Here is a 21,544-nt window from a genome sequence, read left to right as displayed (position 1 = left end):
CAACACTGCACATATCCAAGGATTTATTTTCAGTGTACGGTCAAAATGTTAAAACTCTTCCACTACAAAGAAGATTAGAATCTGAATTCTTTGGATCTTGCTGTGTATTGCATTTAAATTAATAGGCCTTTAAAAACGGCCACCAAAAGCTGCATTTGAGTATGATTCCTGAAGTGTCTGATATTGTCAATCAAGGCACTTACTACCTCAATTTTGCTTTTCTTCTATTGCAGGGAATCTTTTTTTAGGCTGCCCCTATTATTAATTGCGGATCTCTCCCCTACTGGATGTCTGGAATAGTACGTGAACACTGGTCAGAGTGACTTTTGAATCCCTGTCACTTTTTTAAAATGCCCCTACTTTTAATAAATTTTGGGTTCCAGTCTCCAGTGATCAAACCTCATTATCTCCCATTCAGCTTTGTTTCCCAATGAGCAGTTCTGCACGTTTCAACCAATTACAGTACACTGCTTTTGAGTGAAGTATTTTTTGAGTTGGACAAATTATGACAACAAGACCAACTCCTCATTGAGCTTGCTTCAGTTAATTGCAGGTATTTGGTGAGAGACTGCTGATTTACTGAGTGTCTGAGTAGCACAGGCACAGCCACTTTCCGACTTGCCTCATCTTTTGACATTTCTTATTGTCTCTCTGCTGTTGAAGTTCCTGATAATCAATCCTGAGGTGGAATGAAATACAGTATTGGACCATCCGAGCTCTGATCACTTATGGGAGGGAGAAATGTAATTCAACCAGCCTTTCATGAGTGTAGCATTTAGTTTTCAATGCCTTCTACAATGTACTGTCCTCTGTTGTTTGCGCAGTATTTCTAATCAAACTTTTTGCTAATTGTTTTTTTTATTTACTTGACTGATTTATATAATAGTGACGGGTTACTGAACTTTCCAATCCCAAGATATCCGGGTAAGAAAAATACTTTCGAACTGCAAGAAAAGCAATGAAATTCACCTACGTTCACATTTCTGCTGTTTCCTGTTTTGATATTTGAAGTGGCAGTACCCTTCCTCCCGGTTAAAATGGAACTGTCAGATCTGTTTAGAACAGATCTCATATATATTCGGAAAACTGGGGGGGTAAGTTTGATCTCCCCCAGTCTCCGCCCCAACAAACCTGTAGCTCAACAAAGAAAGATTTGTGCACCATTTGTGAGTTGGTGGACGTCCTTTACTGTGAGTGTGTAACTCATTTAATGAAACATACCATCCATCTTAACGTACAGATCCGGAGAAGCAGACTTTCACTTAGTGTAGGAATGTTCTGCTTATAAGAATTATCATGTGAAATATGAATATGACTAGGGCCTGATGTCTGTGAGTTTTGTGATAGGGCTGGGATATTTATGTCTTTACCAAAATCCCAAGCTGCAATTTCTTTCTTTTGGTTCGTTTCCACCAGGCTGACCTTTACAAACTATAAATATCACTGTGCAAGCCAGCAGCCAAAGAGAAAATAACGTCTGTCGTCAGCAGCAAGGGGGTCAAATATTTATTTTGCAGTCACAACCTAAGTTTTGAACATACTTTCCTCTGATTTTTCCAGTTTTAATGAGGACCTGATCTGCTTTTGCTGGTTCCAAACTGATCATGCGACGTTGCAGACATCCCTTCCAATTCGAATCTCACAGCATTTTATTTGGTGTCTTTTACCAAGGTGAAAGTTGTACACAGTAGAATGAGGTTATTTGATGACTCTTGCAGGTGCCTTGATTCTGGCAATGGGTGAAGAGGTGTGCTCCCCTTCAGGTTAATGGCCAGAGTCCCATCCCAAGCATGTTCGCCTCGAGCACAGGAATTGCAGACTATTATACTTCGATCTTCCGCTTACTTCTTGTAACTCTGGAGTTATCTCATAGTACCATTTGCATCATTGGTTCCTATAGGTTTGAACAGAGAGGTAACCATTACCTGTTGGGGTGTGTATTACAAAGAGAAACTCAAAATGTTGACCCAATGCAATCTTGCAAACTGCACATTTGGCAGCCATCAGGATCCACTTTGTGAAACATATAATCTTGTCAGGTTTCAGGCTGCACCTTTTTGTTTCTGGCACCTAGAGGATGAGAACAACCTAGCATCAAGGGTTCAATTTAGAATAACGCAGTATCTACTCTTCCATTGACCCTGTCTCCAGGGGAGTACTTTCTCGTGACAGTGTAATATTTCCACTTTACGAACCAGCCATCTTTACAGAGTAAGGCCTCCACCTTTTTAGTGTCAAGCTCTGCATTTTTTTGCTCTGTAGTCCATTAGGAAGTGCATTGAAATTGTTTCAAAGAAAAAATTGCGTTTATATAGCACCCTTCACCTCTGGACATCCGAGTGCTTTACAACAAATATAATACCAAGTGTAGTCACTGTTCTAATACAGGAAACATGGCAGTCAAGTTGCGCACAATTAAATTCCATGTACGACAATAAAATAAATAATTAAATTATCTGTCTTAGGTGTTGATTGAAGATGCATGTTGGCCAGGTCACTGAAGAGAACTCACCTGCTCTTTTAATATTGCCATGGAATCTTCTAAATTTACCTGAGAGGATAAATGAGGCTTTGGTTTAATATATCACCTGAAAAACAGCACTTCTGCCAGTGTAGCTCTGTCTTAGTTCTGCAATGAAGTGTCAGTCTGGATTGCATGTTCCAACTTCTGGAGTGGGGTTTGAACCCACAGCCTTCCACCAGAGGCAAGAGTGTTGTTGCCATAGCTGACACTCTGGCTGCACTTATTTTTGCTAAGTAAGGAGCCTGAGAAACTAGCTTTTTTGATATAATATTTGTTTGACCTGCTTTAGAAGCATAAGATGCCTTTAAGTGGATGTGCTGGTAAAACTTCCACTGGGTCACCTGAAAACGGCATGCTAAGGTGTGTAGATAGCTTGCAGATAAAGGTTCCATTATGTCGCTTTTCTTTCTGACTCGAGTAAAATCTTGCCAAGCAGAGGCACAGTTTGCTGTCATTAGGTCTGAATCCTTGAAATGAGTGGGGAAGTATCTGTATGGTGAGTTAGCCTGCTGCTGAATGGAACTTGGTGTTAATGGGATGACTGATGCATGGAGTGGGGACTACTTTGTGTGTTTCTTTGTTTTTGTCTCTCTTTTTCCTCAAATTCTTCATGCGTGGCCCTAGATATTAAATGTTGGTAGGCAATCTGACTATGGAAGCAATACTGCCAAGCCTAACTTGGAAGTTTTTCAACACAACACTAGGTAATGATGGTAATGACTGGCTAATTCCCTTGTCAATCTTTTTAAATGGAGTACGTAAATAATTATGCTGTAACAACACACTGGCTGCAAGTCCCACCTCACCTCCAGCTCATTGACTGACTGGCATGACTATTGACACCACTCCATGATTAAGTGCAAGAAGCCTGGCTAGGTTCTGTTCCTTCCCATGACTCAGTACTATCATCTTGGCTGGGCTCAGGTACCTCGGGACAAAGCTGGGATTTTCCTGGCCTGTATAATAGACTGAGAGTTTAACATCTTGAAGGGGTGGACTTCCTTATGTATTTCTAATGCTACTAGTTAAACTGAAGAGATGCGTGGAACAATAGAGAATTCACTCCCACAAACTCTGTTCCATTGTTTTTAGGAGTTGAATAATATGTAATAGTGGATGCGGATATTATTTCACATACCTCATTTAACTGTGAAAAGTACTCAACATTACAATTACAGATTTGACCCCCCCCCCACACACACATATACACGTTGAGGTGTAGCTGGAGAGAGCATTTTGAGCTGGCATTGTGGGGAGAAGTGCCACTGATTGCAGGCCTGCATCTTCTGATGTGAGCAAGTTCAGGTGAATTGAACAAGAAGGGCTCACAGGTATACAGTGCCTCATCACATCCTCAGACATCCCACAGCATCACACCTCACTAGTGAATGCTAATTTACACATAGTAAGTTCCTCCATATACAGCAAATGAGGTGACTGACTAATTCACCAGTTTTTGATAGTGGTGATTGAGGGGAGGAATGTTGGTCTAGGAAAACTTTCAGATCTGCAAAATATAGCCATACGCCCAACTGAATAGGGCCTCAATTTAACACCTCATCCAGACAGCACCTTGGAGAGTACAACACTCTTGCAGGACCACACTGAAACACTCATCCTTAAAGTCCTGATGGCCTCAGAGGTGTGAGAATTCTGCTAAGCTGACTCTGTATTTAAGCATTAAGGATATTACACAAGAAGCACAATGACAATACATAAATTTATCATTACTTTTCTTTTTTCCTGTTAAGTACCCAAACCAATATGTTGAAAAACTAATGATAACAAATGTTGTGTCTCTGTGTACTCCAAAGTTTTTGCGTAATCACACCTCCAACCTCCAATATCACTAAAACAGGTTGTCTTGTCAGTATCTCATTTCTGTTTGTTGGGTCGTTGCTGTGTGTAACTTGGTGGTTGCTTTTCCATACATTAAAACAGTGACTATGCTTCAAAAGCACTTCATTTGCCATAAAGTGCTTTCAGACATCCTGAGGGCATGAAAGGCTTTTTATAAGTACAAGTTTTTCTGTGAGCTGTATCCCTAAAATATAGGGAGTGAAATGATCACGAGTACAATGTATATCCTGCATTTTACTGTAAGCATGTCTTAGATATGTCTGTTGCTCACACTCTTCTAACAAGGTAGAGTAAATGCACCCAGACTAGTTTTTTCCCCTTAAGTACAATTTTTTGACTTAATTTGATGTACGTGTTGAGAAATATTTTACACAGTTTCCTAGTCGATGCCTCCTGCAGCACAGACACTCTCTGTGAGGGTGAAAGGTAGCATTTTGCTTGGGGGCTTGTTTTTATGACTTCCTGCCTGTTACTTGTTGCTCACGGATACCATAGATATCTCCGACAGAGAAGCATTGGATTGTTTCCCAGATCGTTCTGTCCAGCTGTTTATAAGAGGCTGTTTGTCATGCCACAAGTCACTGTTGGTGTCCTGGAGAAGTTGCTGATTTTCATTTGTTTGTAGAATTTGTAAGGAATATTGCAAAAAGATAAATTATTTTGAAGTTGCGCTGTTTATCACTGATAGGGACCAGAAGCCCATTCCCATTTTGTTTTTCCCCAAGTAATAATTAACTGCCAGGTGAAGTACAGTACAGCTTAAATGTAAAATAAAAGACCACAAAACAGTCCCAAGTCAGGGAGTTAGCATTGTTTGGATACAGAATAAAGCTACTGTTACAAGTTCAACCCTACATTGCATCCTATAAACTTGTGCACCAGGACTCACCTCTGAGTCAGGTCGTTGTGATATCTTTGCAGTACAGAAACACTGGTGCATACATATGGAATTTGAGTACCCAAATGAACTGGTTTATTCAGTTTGACCTATATACATACATACACAAATGGCCATAGAGGGTGCTATTACACTCCTCCCTCCTTAATGGATAAGTTATACAAAGTTCAAAATTGACACGACTTATATAAATTTCTTGCTTTTCAATTATTTACAAATCAATCTTGACCATTGGTTTCCTATTCCTAAGGAGATACCTTCTTTCTTGACCCAAACTTTCAGAACTTGGGGAAAGACCTTGACCCTCTGGGCTTGAATCTGAGGTGAAGTTTTCTCCAACAAGGACTGATTTTTACCCTTGATTTTCAACTGAAATTTCTACTTCATCAAACATGTCTGTCTGACTCTGACTTGGATCTGAACTGGTTTCAGTCACGACTTCTGGTAACATAACTATTGGTATTCTACTCGTAACCCAGCCGACTAATTCATCACACTCATTTGATTCTTCCCAACTTCCTCCCCCTTCATGAACCTCTGAAGGTAAAACATGATCTATGTGTACAAATCTAAACTTTCCACTACCAAAATTCTTGACCAAATATGTACAAGGACCACATATTTTCGCAACTCTTCCCGATTGCCTCTTCAACCATATATGATGATGATGATGATGATCTTTCATCTTAACCTTCTGGCTCAACTTTAGGCTTCCTTCTCTCACTCTGACCGTATAATGACTCTCTTTCTGCCTGCATTGTTGCTCTGCCACTGACTCTGCTGAATATAGCAGCAATAAAAACCTCATTCTACACTGTCTGCTAAGAAACAATTCAGTTGATGTTCTGTCAGTAGTATTGTGAGCTGTGTTATGATAAATAAACAAATTCTGCCAGTTTGTGATTCAACTGACAACTGATGTTTCTTCTAGCACTTCCTTAACAAGAGCACACTTAACAATTTGTACTGTGTGCTCTGCTGTTCCGATTGAAGCATGATGATATGGTGGAACTCTATTGTTTTACCCTATTCATTCTCATATATTTTACAAATTCTCCTGAGCAGAATTGAGGTCTGTTGTCGGACATAATTTCCTCTGGGAGCCCATAAGCGGCAAACAAACTACGCAAAATATTGAGTGCTTTATTCATTCTTTGGTTCATTGCAAACTCCTCAACCAACTTTGAATGGCTACCTATCACAGCAAAGAGCTGTTGCTCTTCAGTTTCTGCAAGTTCTATGCCTCTGCCGCACCAGCTGGCCATTCCCATGGCTACAACGGTACCAATGTTGGCTTCTTTTTTACTGCTTGACATAGTCTATGTCAACACTAGAGTTTAGTGCAGCACTAGAGTTTATTTCCAACACTAGCTATTCAGTTTTGCCTACCTCATGGTTTTGTATTGTAGACTGTCCCTAACCACCAGCTAACTTTGACATGCATCCAATGGTTTGTATGATCATTGCTGTTGATGTGTTACTACGTGCTATTGCTTTTGTTTTCTTGGAGTTCACTTAGGAGACCACTGTGGCTTTTTTCATCTCCCCATTTAGTGCCATCATAGATAGTAAAGCAGATGGGCTTCTCTAAATCTAGGCAAAAACACCCACAACACCTAAGGAGCTAGTGGAATAGAAGATTTCAGTTTTTGCTTAAGTGGTCATATTTTAAGGTGATGAACTGAGAATGATATACTTGTATTAGTGCCTAACTTACCACACCCTCAGGATGACAACATGATTCATATCCAATGCCCTGTTAGATATCTTTCAGTGTGGAATGGAAGGCATCAGTATCCTGAATGCAGGATCTATTGACCTATTTTTGGAAACTTTACATCTTACATCCTTTATCAAGTCATACTTTAATTTTTTTTGATGTATGACAACCTAATAAAATTATGCATTCCTCTGCTTTAAGTTTTCTTGGATCTATTCAGTTTTTTGTCTTTAGTTATTGAAGTCTGAGCTACATGTCTTGCTTCTTTGTATCTCCACCTGAATTCTTTGTCCTTTTTTTTCATTTCCTTGTCTATTTTTTTTAGATGCCTTTGTTTTTTTCTCTCTGATCCAGTGCACCTTCTCTGCTTGTATGTCTGGTTGTGGACTCTTTCCTCAATGGCTTTGAGAATAACTTCTTTCACTTTAATTCATAGTTCGCTTGGTTCCAGCTCGGAGATTCTGAGAGGTATGTCACATCGGCTGCTAATTTCCATTCTGTGTCATGGAGCACAAAGTGTTTAAGAGAGATAAGGAGAACTAGACTGGCTCTGATGTGAAACGTGGCTGGAACAAGATTTGGAAGGACTAGAGCATATCTTGCACAATGAACAGGAGATTGCAGATTATAGGTGGTAGCTCTCTACGGATGTGAAGCGTAGATACTAAAAAAAGAGATGGACGTGTTGCAGGCCTTTTTAGCTAGGGGGCTGGAGAAAGATCCTTGGGCTTGGATTTTATTTTCACACTTGGTGTAGCCTGGTTACCGTCAACATTCAAATAACAAAACATTGACAAAACCAGCTCCAAAGTGCCATGGATCTCAAAAACAGAGTACAGAATGGGCGAGGGGAACAAAGGCAGCTGGGCTGTCTGCTTCTGTTATTGCTATCTGTGATGTGTTTCATGGTTGAATACCCTACTGATGCTCATTGTCTAGGCCCCCCTGTGTTGAATGGTGACTCAGTTGATGCTCTGAAGGCAGCAATCACCTATGCACCCAATATCCTTAAAGAAAATTTGCCAAGGGTAGGGGAGGAATTTGTAGTAATACTTCCTGTGTAACATTTGCACCAGATTAATTGAACAGTGGGTAATAAAGCCACTTGTTATAGATTAATGTTTTGTAATGACACTACAGGAGATGATTTGGCTGTTGCTAGACCTAAATAAGAGGCAATCGCTTTTACTTTAGTGAGTAGATCCAAGTTTACAGTGCAAGTTTGTCCCATTGAATCCCTTTGCTAGAAGAATTCACAACTACCCTACTATTCTACTCTTTCCTCAAGGTCCATATCTTCCCCAGTTTCAAAGGTTTATTCACTTGTTTCTTTTAAAAGATGCACATTTCTGCATCTACTCCATAACCCAACAACTCTGTGCAAAGAAACTTCTCCTGACCTCCCTATGGCAATTTTAAGTTGACGACCCTCTATTCACTGACCTCTGAACTAGAGGAAATAGTGTTCCCCTATTAATTCGACAAAAGCCATTCATAATTTGAAAAATGCGTATTAAATCTGCTCTTAGCCTTCTGTGGAAAGGGTCAGGGTCTGGGTCTGGTAAGTTGGTCAGCCTAACAACTATAGTCGTTCTGCTGATTGATCTATCTTATATACTCTCTACAGCTTTAATGTTCTTTGTATAAGAGGGTGCCAAAAGTGCCTAGTCATTGCTTTGTTCAACTTATTATTCATACTTTTATTTTGCACTCACTGTCCTAATTATAAAACTAAAAACATTATTGATCTTTATATGGTTTTATCTAATTGCATTTACAAGTCACCTTTCATGACCTCAGGATGTCCCAAAGATCTTTATAGCTAATGAATTGCTTTTTGAAGCGTAATCACAATTGTAATGTTGGGAAATACAGCAGCCAATTTGTGCACAGCCAGGCCTGAAGGATGGCATTGAAAAAAGTAACTCCTTCAGTTAGAGATAAATATTGGTTTGGACATTGGGAAGAACACCCCGGTTCTTCTTCAAAATATTTTTAAACTTCTTTTACTTATTTTTAATAATCTTTTACTTACAGCTGAGAGGTTTAATACCTCATCCAAAACACAGCGCTTCCCGACAGTGCAGCACTCCCTCAGCTGAGGTCATGTGCCCAATTCCTAAAGTTGGGTTTGAACTGATGATCTTCTGACACAGGGACAAGAATGCTACCAATGAGCCAGAATTTAATTTCATTATGTTTGCATTAATCAATTTATCGACAGTACCACACTTCACCTTTTAGGAGGATTTATCAAAAAATATTTTTAAAAATAATGACTTGCCATCAACTGTGGTCCCCACAACGAGTGAGGTGGCAGGCAGCTGCCGGTCACCTTGGGCCTCTGAGCTTTCAAAGTGGCTTGAAGCTGAGCTAACCTGAGTTTGAGAAGGAGTTAAACTGAGCTCTTCAACATTTTTTTAAATTATCTCTTGCAATTATGACTTTTCTTTCAATTGGGTTATAACAAGGCTGTTGCCATGGTTACAGATTCTCTCAGGCTGTCCCACCCAATAAAAGCAGAATGAAGAGCAAATCGGAATCCAGGGGATTTATGGGGATTTAGCAGATAGAATTTTTCTTAAAATTAAAATGTTAAATGTAAAGAGATCAGAAGCTGCACTGTATGTTGTGCAATGAAACCTGGCTACAAAGGCAGACAGACTCAATGTGGACCAGAGCGATATCTGGAGTAGCCACTTTCTCTCTGTTTTTCTCTCTCTGAAGTTTGTTTGATTAAGCTGTTGTCTGTTTTGACAGCATGGAGTGAGGAGATAACTAGGGTGTGTTTTGATCGCCTGTGTATCCCTGATGACTGCTGCACTTCTGAAGCTCAGAGGAGTGGATTATCCGTGCAGTCTATTACTGCTGTTCCTAATGACCTTTCCCCTGTATGCTGCTGTATAGGTACAAAGCAAATTACCCTATCGTCGAGTAACTACTGCAATGATGTGAGTGCACTCTCTTGCAACAGGCCAATGCAATTCCCAGTACCACAGGCTCGATTCAGTCTCTGGTCACTGATATATGATCTCAGTAGAGATGGTGGTGACTTTTTTATTCATTCATGGGATTTGGGCATCGCTGACTAGGCCAGCATTTATTGCCCATCCCTAATTGCCCTTGAGAAGGTGGTGATGAGCTGCCTTCTTGAACCACTGCAGTCCATGTGGTGTAAGTACACCCACAATCTCTGTTAGAGAGGGAGATCCAGGATTTTATATACGAACAAGGAGCAAGAGCAGGCAATTCGGCTCCGCAAGCCTGCTCCGCAATTTAATAAGATCATGACTGATAGTAACCTCAAATTTGTATACCGGCTACCCCCGATAACCTATCACTCCCATTCTTACCAATATATCTACCCAGCGACAGTGAAGGAATGGTGATATATTTCCAAGTCAGGATGGTGAGTGACTTGGAGGGGTTCCCATGTGTCTGCTGCTCTTGTCCTTCTGGATGGCAAAGGTCATGGGTGCTGACTAAGAGCCTTGGTGAGTTCATTTTATCTTCTTTGATCTTCCATGGGATGTGGGCATCACTTGCAAGGCCAGCATTTGTTGCCGATCCCCTAATTGCTCTTTTCGGAGTGGCTTGCTTGGCCAGTCCAGAGAACAGATGGGTTTTTATGATAATTGATGATAGTGTCTTGGTCACCATTATTGAGACTTTCTTTATATTCCAGATTTATTAACTGATACCAGGGTGGGGTTTGAACCCATGTTCCCAGAGCATTAACCTGGATTACTAGCCCAGCAACATTGCCACTGTGCCACCATCTCCCCTTAGAGATGCAAGATGCAGTGCATCTTTTAGATGGTACACATTGCTGCAACTGTGCATCGGTGGTGAGGATGGGGTGCCAGTCAAGTGGGTTGCTTTGTCCTGGATGGTGTCAAGCTTCTTGTGTTGTTGGAGCTGCACTCATCCAGGCAAGTGGAGAGTATTCCATCACACTCCTGACTTGTGTCTTGTAGATGGTGATCAGGTTTTGGGGAGTCAGGAGGTGAGTTAGTCACTGCACAGTTCCCAGCCTCTGACCTGCTCTTGTAGGCACAGTATTTATATGGCTGATCCAGTTCAGTTTCTGGTCAATGGTAACCCTCAGGATTTGTTAGTGGGGGATTCAGTGATGGTAATGCCATTAAATGTCAAGGGGCAATGGTTAGATATTCTCTTGTTGGAGATGGTCATTGCTTGGCACTTGTGTGGCACAAATGTTGCTTGGCACTTGTGTGGTGCAAATGTTACTTGCCACTTGTCAGGCAAGCTTGGATATTGTCCAGGTCTTGATGGATTTGGACAAGACTGCTTCAGCACCTGAGGAGTTGTGAATGGTGTTGAACATTGTGCAATCATCAGCGAACATCCCCAGTTCTGACCTTTATGATGGGAGGAAGGTCATTGATGAAGCAGCTGAAGGTGGTTGGGCTGAGGACACTATTCTGAGGAACTCCTGCAGTGATGTCCTGGAGCTAAGTTGGCTGACCTCCAACAACCACAACCATCTTCCTTTGTGCTAGGTATGACTCTGACCAGAAGAAAAAATCCCCCCTGATTTCCATTGACTCCAGTTTTGATAAGGCTCCTTAATGTCACATTGATTGTCTGAGTCCCTGGTGGGATGCATTCAGATAGGTTTTATTACGTGGTCTCCCAATGCCAACTGCCATGTGCCTAGGCTTCTGCCATTGAATTCTCCATCTGTCCATCCTCTCGTTCCCATGTCAACTGGAAAGCAAGCAGACTTTTATTATCCAGTTGGATGATTCTTGACTATCAGTCAAACAGCCTTTCTTTCAAATTCAATATTTTATAATTTAGAAAGAAACATGTTCAAAGAAAAGAACGTTCTTCTCTTCTGATTTTTCTCCCAGTGTCCTGGATCTTGCTCTTTAATCCCCGGAGACTCCAGGACAAACCTGAGTGTTGGTGACCCTGGCCCCTGATCTGGGGAATTGGGGTGGGGTGGTGTTGGTGTCAGGACTAGGGAGAGAAATTGGGAATGGGAGGGAAAAACTGGGGAAAGGAGTCTCTGTGCCAGGGGTGCAGGGTAAAATGTGGACAGGGGATTGAGGGCTCCAGGAGAGATATGTATACTCATGCATAGTGGCTTGAGTGGAGAGAGGAAGATTGGGGAATGGGGACTCAAGGCTGGGGTGGGTGGGGGGAGGTGAGATGGCGACTGGGTGGGAGCTGCGAGCAGTAATTAAAAAAAAAAAGATAAATAGGAAGCATATTATCTAAATGGCGAGAGAATGCAGAGCTCTGAGATTCAGAGGGATCTGGGTGCCCCAGTAAGTGGGTAAAGATCTGGCAAATGGAGTATAATGTGGGCAAATTTGAAATCGTTCATTTTGGCAGGAGGAATAAAAAAAACTTATTATCTATATGGTGAGAGATTGCAGAGCTCAGATTCAGAGGGACCTGGGTGTCCTAGTGCATGAATCATAAAAAGCTAGTATATAGCTAGTAATTAGGAAAGCTAATAGAATGTTACTGCTTACTGTGAGGGGAATTGGATACGAAAGTAGGGAGATGATGTTTCAGTTGTATAGGGCACTGGTGAGACCACATCTGGAGTACTTTTTACAGTATTGGTCTCCTTATTTAAGGAAAGATGTAAATGTATTAGAAGCAATTCAGAGAGGGTTTACTAGACTACTACCAGGATTGGACGGGTTGTCTTATGAAGAAAGGTTGGACAGGCTGACATGATCGGTCTACCGGGACAGTCTTGTTTGTGGATTTTGGGTAGGAGGTAGAAGCGGGCCATCCGAAGTTGGGCGACTATCAGGTTGGAAGCTGTGGAAGGAAGATCTCCAGAGGAGATGAGGTCAGTGACAGTCCTGGAAACAATGGCTTGATGTTCAGTGGTGGGGTCATGGTCCAGGAAGAGGTAGGAGGAAGTGTCTGCGAGTTGACGCTCAGCCTCCGTGAGGTAGAGGTCAGTGCGCCAGACAACAACAGCACCACCCTTGTCAGCGGGTTTGATGACAATGTTGGGGTTGGACCTGAGAGAACGGAGTGCAGTAAGTTCAGAGAGAGACAGGTTAGAATGGGTGAGAGGAGCAGAGAAATTGGGACGACTAATGTCACGCCGACTGTTCTCAATGAAAAGATCAAGAGAAGGTAAGAATCCAGAGGGAGTGGTCCAGGTGGAGGGAGAATTTTGGATAAAAACAAAAAAACTACGGATGCTGGAAATCCAAAACAAAAACAGAATTACCTGGAAAAACTCAGCAGGTCTGGCAGCATCGGAGGAGAAGAAAAGAGTTGACGTTTCGAGTCCTCATGACCCTTCGACAGAGTTAGAGAGACAGAGAGGTGGAGGGGGGGGTGTGGTTGTAGGGACAAACAAGCAGTGATAGAAGCAGATCATCAAAAGATGTCAATGACAATAGTACAATAGAACACATAGGTGTTAATGTTGGTGATATTATCTAAACGAATGTGCTAATTAAGAATGGATGGTAGGGCACTCAAGGTATAGCTCTAGTGGGGTTTTTTTTATTTTTATTTTTTTTTGGTCGTAGGGTAGAGATTGCACCGTAGTAGTAAACTGTTTATTAGTCTGGATTGTTTAATATTGAAACAGGTTCTTGTCCAGGAATTAGAGGCATAGTCATTTCCATAATACTCGATGCCGATTCCTTGGCATTGGAGTTTGGTCCACTTCCGGTATTCCACCTCCCTCCAAGCCGCGTATCTGTTGGTGGGTTTGGGCCTGGACGTTTGGGTGATAGCCGTCCATCCCATTGCGATACCAATCTCATCTGCTTCAATTCCTGCATCAGCACCTCTTGGACCTCCACTATCCTTGAGGGCTTCTTCGATCTCTCTGAGTACTTTGAGGTTCCTCAGGGATTCGATTGTTCTTTTGTTGTCAATTCCGCTGAATTCGAAAGAGGCCTCTATCACCACGTCCGGTGAGCTCTCCAGCGCCTCCAGCTTTCGGATTATGGCGGACGGAATCTGCACTTCGAGCCTCGGCATGCCCAGACCTCCATTCCTGTTGCTGCTGTATAGTAGACCATCCGTCGTGTGTGGCGGAAGGTGTAGTATTTCTTTTGTACCGTTCTTGATAGATTGGTCTAGTTTGACTAGAGTATTCTGTGAGACCTCTGCGAGGATCAGGTGGAAATATATTCGAGGTATCATGTGAGTTTTGAGGATTTCGATCCTCTGGATAGGCCGAAGAGCTGCCTTCTTCAGGTTCTCTATCCACGAATCGATTGTTCTTTTGTCTGTGACATCTTTTGGTTATCTCCTCCTATCACTGCCTGCTTGCTCGCCCCCAACAACGCGCCGCGCCCCCCCCCCCCCCAAAACCAGCTTATATTTCACCCCTTTCCTACTACTTAGTTCTGTTGAAAGGTCATGAGGACTCGAAACATCAACTTTGCTCTTCTCCGCCGATGCTGCCAGACCTGCTGAGTTTTTCTAGGTATTTCTGTTTTTGTGTTGAGAATTTTTTTACCTCAGATGGTCGTCTTCTTTGGAACTCTCTTCCTCAAAAAGCAGTGGAAGCAGGGTCTTTGAATACTTTTAAGACAGAGCTAGATACATTTTTGATTAATGAGGGGGCGAAAGGTTATTAGGGGGTAGGTGGGAGGTTACTATCAGATCAGCCATGATCCTATTGAAACATGGAGCAGGCTTGAAGGGCTGAGTGGCCTACTCCTACTAGTTCATATGTTTGTATATATGTTTGTAACAAGGTGGTGAGCAGGAGCGGCAATGAGAGGAACAGTTAATGAAACCTGGGACCTCACTGTCGATAAATAGTGAAAGATTGTTTCCATTGGCAAGCAAATGGAGAACTAGAGAAGAATTTGGAGAATTTTCACCAGAAGAATCCAAGGGACGAAGAAAGTTCTTGAACAGAGGGCTATTAGGTGATGGGATACTTCACATATCATTATGTAGACATTAAAACTTCATTCCAATGGAAATGGGATAAATATTTGAAAAGGAGGACTGTAAAGAGATCTGGGGACATGGGATTATTTAAGAGATTGCCAGCACTGGGGCCAAATGGCCTTCATCAGTGCTGTATTTTCTTGAATTTCCTCTTTTATGGAGTCTGAGGTCGGTGTGGGTTAAGAAGGTTCTTGCTGAGTTGAGGACAGTGTACCTTGTGGGAAGTTCCCTGAGCTCACTTCCCTTTGTGCAATCTGTCAGTTTGGTCCAAGTTGGCCGGTTTTAACGTGTGGAGTCCAAGTATAGATCAGCTCTGATGGAGGCTCCTACTTCAGAATTGTCACTTTTACATGGGACCAGAGTCTGGACCAGTGTCCAAGGAGATAGGCAGAGAGATCGGGATTGTCAAAAGTACCACCAACTGGGGAGCATGACCACACCTCGTGCAGTGTAAGGCGGGCTCTGGTTGCAGTAACAGGACAAATATCAATAGGTTATAGGATTACTTCTAGTTACAGGTAGGGTTATGGGGGTGTTTCATCTATTAATCTCAGTAACATGAAGACTGTCAGTGAGGTAATGTTGTTTAAAAGGGGAATTTGAGGGTTACCAGTATTACTGTTAGTTATCAGTACAATTTTATTAATATATCATTAGTTATTGATGGAATCAAATATCCTTCCACCTATAATTTCCCCTCCCTAAGTTGCTTCCTACACTCTGGCCCCCATCTTTTAGAGATCACATGATCAGATTTCATGTGATCAGGCATCATTCATGTGAATGTCACGTGATTAAACCTCCAGGTATGCCTCCAGCCAGAGTTGGCCTCCCTAACTAGGAGTCTAGTGAGTGCAAGCCTTTCAATCATACTTGAGCACTCTGGACTCTGAATCCAGCGATCCGAGTTCAGATCTCAGTGGAACTTTGTATTAGAGAGAGGTGATGGTGTGGTGGTATTGTTGCTGGACTAGTGATCCAGAGACCCAGGGTAATGCTCTGGGGACCTGGGTTCGAATCCTGCCACAGCAGATGGTGGAATTTTAATGACTCTATGTATGGGCCTCGTGCTGGAAAATGGGATTAGAATAGTTAGGTACTTGTTTGACAGACACAGACTTGATGGGCCGAAGACCTCTATGACTCTATGGCTTTTGAGAGGAGAAATCATCCCATGTTGCTTTTAAAAATAAAATTAAAAAGGCAAAGGAGGTTAAGTATCACATAAACAGCAGCAGAGTGTTATTTGATTTCAGTATTAACGGCTTTCTGCTACTGTTTACAGATCAATTAATCCAAATATCGGAACAGAGAATTGTTCAGTAAACCCTCAGGAGCCAGTGTTTGACTTTGTGTCAAGTTTGGAAAACACTTTTCTTATGAAAAGTTAAACTTACAGTTTGTAATTTCCTTGGTGTCCCTCAGCCGCACCCACCCCTTGTGAAGGAGGAGGGCGGGGTGTGGGGAGAACATTCTTTGCCTCACTTGGAAACGTGTGGTTCACAGCTTTGTTTGCTGTAACTCGCAGAAACTACTAGTGCAAGTGGTCATACATGAAAAGATACAATGCTATAAAAATATGTGACTCAATGAAGTCTTCTGGCCAGTTGTTGCAGAGACTTCTGGAACAGCAACAATACAAACTCATCTTTGTACTTTTGAGATGACAGGCCTAGCTCCAGGATGTTTTTGGCATCTTTTTGGCATGGGATGTGGGTTTCATTGGCCATCCCTAATCATCCTTGAACTGAATGGCTTGTCTAGGCATTTGAGTCATTGCTGTGGATCTGGAGTCACATGCTGGCCAGACCAGGTAAAGACCGCAGATTTCCTTCCCTACAAGACATTAGCGAACCAGATTGGTTTTTACAACAATCAGCAAAGGTTTCATGCTCATCATTAGACTTTTAATTCTAGATTTTTATTGAGTTCAAATTCCTTACCTGCTGTGGCGGGATTCAAACATGGGTCCCCAGAGCAATACCTTGGGTCTCTGGGTTACCAGTCCAATGACAATACCATTACACCTCCTGTACAAGTGATCCACCTTTTACAAGTTAAGCAGCCCCTCTGCTGTCCATTCAACACTGTTTTTCCCCTGAGTCTTTTATTGCTGCATTTCTCTCTCTCAAAGATAGACTTGAGTTGTCTATAGTCCCTTCAGTAACTTGCTCAAGAAGCCCTGCTTCATCCACAAGCCTAGCTGCTGAGCTCCAAACCCTGTCCACAAACACTGTCAACACATGCAAGATCCAAACATGACTAAATCATGCTTACCTTCTTTGCTTCTCTCACAAGTGTGATTGAAAGGGTTTTACTCACTGCACCCCATACCTACCCAGGGCCCCTCTGCTTACTGAGCCCCTACTGCCCTGGCCAATATAAATCCTTTAGCCAGTATCACTGAAATCTCATTAGCCCATTGCTGTTGTGTGAGATTGTTGAGTACAGATTGATTGCCACATTTTCTACATTCCAGAAGTGATTACATTTCAAAAAGTAGTTGATTTGGCTTTAAAGTGTCTTGGGATGTCCTGAGGTCATGAAAGGTGCTATGTAAGTTCATGTATTTAATTTTTTTTAAACAGAGGCTGCAAAATAGAGTCATATGTTATGGTACTGATGGTAAGACCTTTGGATGCACAAATATTTTTTAAAATCTTCTTGGGATATAAGTACCACTAGTAAGACCAGTGTTTATTATGCTCACTAGTGGCCCGTGGGAAGGTTGTATGGTGAGCCACCTTGAACCACCACTCCACGTGTTGAAGGTGCTCTCACAGCACTGTTAGGTAGGAAGTTCCAGTATTTTGGCCCATTGACAATGAAGGAACAACGATATATGTTTGAATCAGGATGGTGTGTGACATGGAAGGTTGTTCACGTTAATTGTGTTCCCACGCACCTGTTGCTCTTGTACTTCTAGATGATGGAGGCCACATGCATTTGGGAGGCCTGTTGAAAGCATGAACAGACTTTAACACTTCTATCTGACCAGTTTTTCCCTCCTCCTGAAGACCTTAACTTATTTGGCATATCTTGCTTCAGATGTCCTGCGACAATTCTCCATAGATAAACCTGCACTGAGAGTGGCAGCAGGCCAGTTTATGGCAAACATTACAAACTGGAACATGCTGACCTTCCAACCTATAATCTGTTAATGATGCTCATTACGAAGGTGGCATTAAGGCACTAGAGAATCAGCAGAAGTTCAGCATAGAACAAAACATGAAGCATTGTTGGGGCCTACTCAACTGTTTAGACCTGTTCAGCAGCTCGGGTCCATTTGCTCGACTTGTTTAGTCAGATGTGTAGAAGGAGAAGAATGAGATGAGAAATCAAGTAAGAGCAGTATAAGGAGAAAATCCATCAGAATCTAATATTACTCCAGGCAACTTGTCTTCCAGCAATGCGTAGGGAGACTGTGCTTTGTCAAGGAATTTGTAGATAATTGTTTAGAAGTACTGAACTTGAGTATTTCTGAAAAAGGAGACATGCTATTGAAGCTTTTTGCGCTGATGACTGTTCCTTGGTGTATTTTCCATGGTAATGATTTTACCAATTAGAATCCACTTGTCAACTAATCAGCATCCATGCAGTATAAGTTGTTCCCTTTGAAATTTGGTATTCTTGTGCTTCTGTCCTGATGAATGCAAGACATAAAGCTTTGACAGCAAGTCTGTTTTTTCAGCAATTCTAAAGTTTTATTGTTCTGGAACTAAACCATGGTACAGTCAATGGGAGCTCTATTAAGTCAAACAAAGTTACTCTAGCCTTGTATGAAGGTGACATTTGGGCCGTTGTATATAGGCTTCCTTCATTCAAGTTTGAGTAGCCTACTATTAAGAGTTGACTTAAAGAGTGTTATGTTAGTTAGTTGCTGTTGATGGTTGATGGACATGTTAGACAGGAGCAGTGCAAAAGCCTTGGGACTTGTGGGTTCTGAGAAAAGACAGGCAGAGCTGAACTTAGTCCCATTGGAAGAGGAATATGATTCAGACCTGCTGAGTTTTTCCAGCATTTTTTGTTCTTGTGTCAGATTTCCAGCATCCGCAGCATTTTAATTTTATGATTCAGATCTCTCAGATACTGAGAAAGACAGACAATAAAGATGCCAGCAGGCTATTAACTTAGGCTGAGAGGCTGAGAGTGCAGAATAGGAGGACACAAAAGCAAAATTAAAGACGTGAAATTAGTGTATATGTGGATCAGACTCCCAGAACAAGCAGTTAATTGTGTTGATTAACTCCTTCAGAAAACAGGCAGACAGATAACTATTTAGGGATAGGATTGAAGATTCTACAGGTAAGTATGAACATAAATGATTGGATAATATATTAAATAGAATGTTGGTCATGCTTCTAGAGCTGGATGGACAGGAAAGGAGCATCCCATCATGTCTGTATTGTCATGATGTTGAGATAGATGAATGTTTGGGAATCTAATTTGATTTACTTTTGAGGGATTTAAGCTGAACGTTTTCTCAGAAGGTTAAGTTAGTAGGCAAAATTCAAGTTGTTTCTTTTTCTTTTCCATGTCTTCAAAGCAGTGGAACTTCTTGCCTCTCTCTTGCCTTCCTGTGACCTACAGACTTTGAAAAACCAAGCCATTAACAAAAAACTATTTTCCTTATTTTCTCTGCTGCTGTTTTCTACCTCAGCAAAGTCCAACATTACAGCCCATTGTCTTCAATTCCCAAATGAAGCACAAGGATAGGCTTAGTGAACAGAATATTATTTTCTCATCCCTTCCTTTCTGCACACGCAGAATAAAAACTGTCACTCTTGTCCCACCAATCACTTGCGGGTCAGGTAAAAGGCAGGATAAACCATCCTGTGCTCTTCAACAATGTTTGCATGTAGAGTTTGAGCTTCTTTCAAAGAGTGACAAAAAATGTTTTTTTTTCTCCTGACATTCAGTCGGCCTTTTCTTGTAAATGATATGGTTGAGGCACATGAGAGAAGTTGCCTAGAAATTTCAAACAGCCCAGTATTGAGTGGTGAATCATGGATCATTATGTTCCTGCTAGCTAGTTTCTATAGATAGTTGGTCTTTAAGATGTAGTAGTTCCTCAGAATTGTGATGCCACTGTTCTATTTTAGTGTAACACACAAGTGCTCAAAGATTCAGAGCCACAAACGCTAAGTGTTGGGTTTCTGCACCAGGATCACGTGTTGTAATTATCGTCACCCTTTGCAACATGCAGAACCTTTTTTGAGTTGAGCTCTAAAGGCATTCATTGGCTGAGTGCAACTTTGAAAATGACAGCTGCCTGCCATCGTTAAAGGAAAAAATAGCTGCAGCTACAGGTGGCTGACTGGGTGACTGTCATAGCGAAAATGACATTGGGTTTCACACCAAAGTGGAATCTCCTTTCAGAATTGCTTTGGAACAACAATAACAAAAATTGAAATGAAAAACCAGTTTTTAAATGAGCATTCTCCCCCTGTTCTGTTTGAAATCCAAAGTGGCATTCACAATCCCTCATAGGAATCCGCCCATCAGTGGAGATATAAAGAGCTGCTTCTGGCAGTGGTGCTCCCATCATACCAGTTTCTGCAGCTGATGTGAAGGGTGACATGGTGCTGTAAAAGCATGCACTACTGTCGGTTGCAGTTCAGGGCCTGTGGGATCAGACTGTAAATATATAATATACTTTCTCATGAAGCAGCACTTGGATTGGTTCCATTCCTGTAGTATGAGTATATATCTAATGGTCCATGGCTGGTTGGTTTCCTTCTGGTTGCCTGTTATCATGATTTCCCTGTGTGTGTCTGCTGGGTGGATTCTTCAGAATGCTGAATCTGCTCATACGTTGAACCCAGGCCCCTGTTTCCCTCTTAGGTGCACATGAAAGATCCCATAGCGCTTTTGAGAAGTGCAGGGGAGTTCTCACCGGTATCCTAGTCAATATTTATTTCTCAAAAGACTGCTAAAATGGATCAGCTGGTCATATAATTGTTTGTGGAGCTTGCTGTGCACAAAATGGGTACCACATTTCTTACATTACAAACGTGACTATACTTCAAAAGTACACTAGCTATAAAATCCTGAGATTATGAAATGTATGTAAATGCATGTGTGTCATCTTGTATTGTGCTGTCTTTTAATAATCAAATTCATGAAAATAATTGGCTCTAACAGGCATACTTAACTACATTGATGAATATTGGTGAAAATGTTGGGACAAGTGCATAAAATGAGGGAATTCACACTAAACTGGTGGCACTTTTTATCATTAACATCAGCAAGTGGAACAAATAAACCCTTGTCACTGCAGTTTTTAAGCATCTTTCTTGTATGTAGAAATACCTTCTGTTTGGCACTTTCTGTGTAAGTGACCTTCATTGTTATCTTGCTGCACTCAAACTTAATTTTATGACCAGAAGCTTTTTATTGCAGCCGCACTGTGTTGGTATTTGTTGCAATCTTCGTTTTTGTTTTGTGGTCTCCTTGCTGTCATTCCTACTCCACTAACTGGGAGGGTGGGAGATACCCCTCACCCCCATGAACCACCCCCCCCCACCCTACCTCAGCATCCCCATAGCTGCAACATGTTCTTTTGAAATGCTTTCCACAGCTATTATAATTTGATTACATTGAACAGAGGTTCCAGTGA

General features: G+C 41.7%; 1 protein-coding gene and 1 long non-coding RNA gene across 12 annotated transcripts in view; one reads left to right on the top strand and one right to left on the bottom strand.

The window, feature by feature from the left end:
• Positions 1 to 21,544, top strand: part of pknox2 (pbx/knotted 1 homeobox 2) — a 432,107-nt gene that overhangs the window by 192,577 nt on the left and 217,986 nt on the right. The gene's annotated exons all lie outside the window — the stretch shown is intronic.
• LOC121269531 lies at positions 1,491 to 9,273 on the bottom strand. The gene is made up of 2 exons (XR_005941369.1): positions 9,038 to 9,273; positions 1,491 to 1,894 (listed from the first exon to the last, which is right to left on the bottom strand). It is a non-coding gene; the product is annotated as an uncharacterized LOC121269531 (long non-coding RNA).

This window comes from Carcharodon carcharias, chromosome 25, assembly GCF_017639515.1.
Source record: "Carcharodon carcharias isolate sCarCar2 chromosome 25, sCarCar2.pri, whole genome shotgun sequence".
Lineage (NCBI taxonomy): Eukaryota > Metazoa > Chordata > Chondrichthyes > Lamniformes > Lamnidae > Carcharodon > Carcharodon carcharias.
This window is presented reverse-complemented; position numbering and strand designations above follow the sequence as displayed.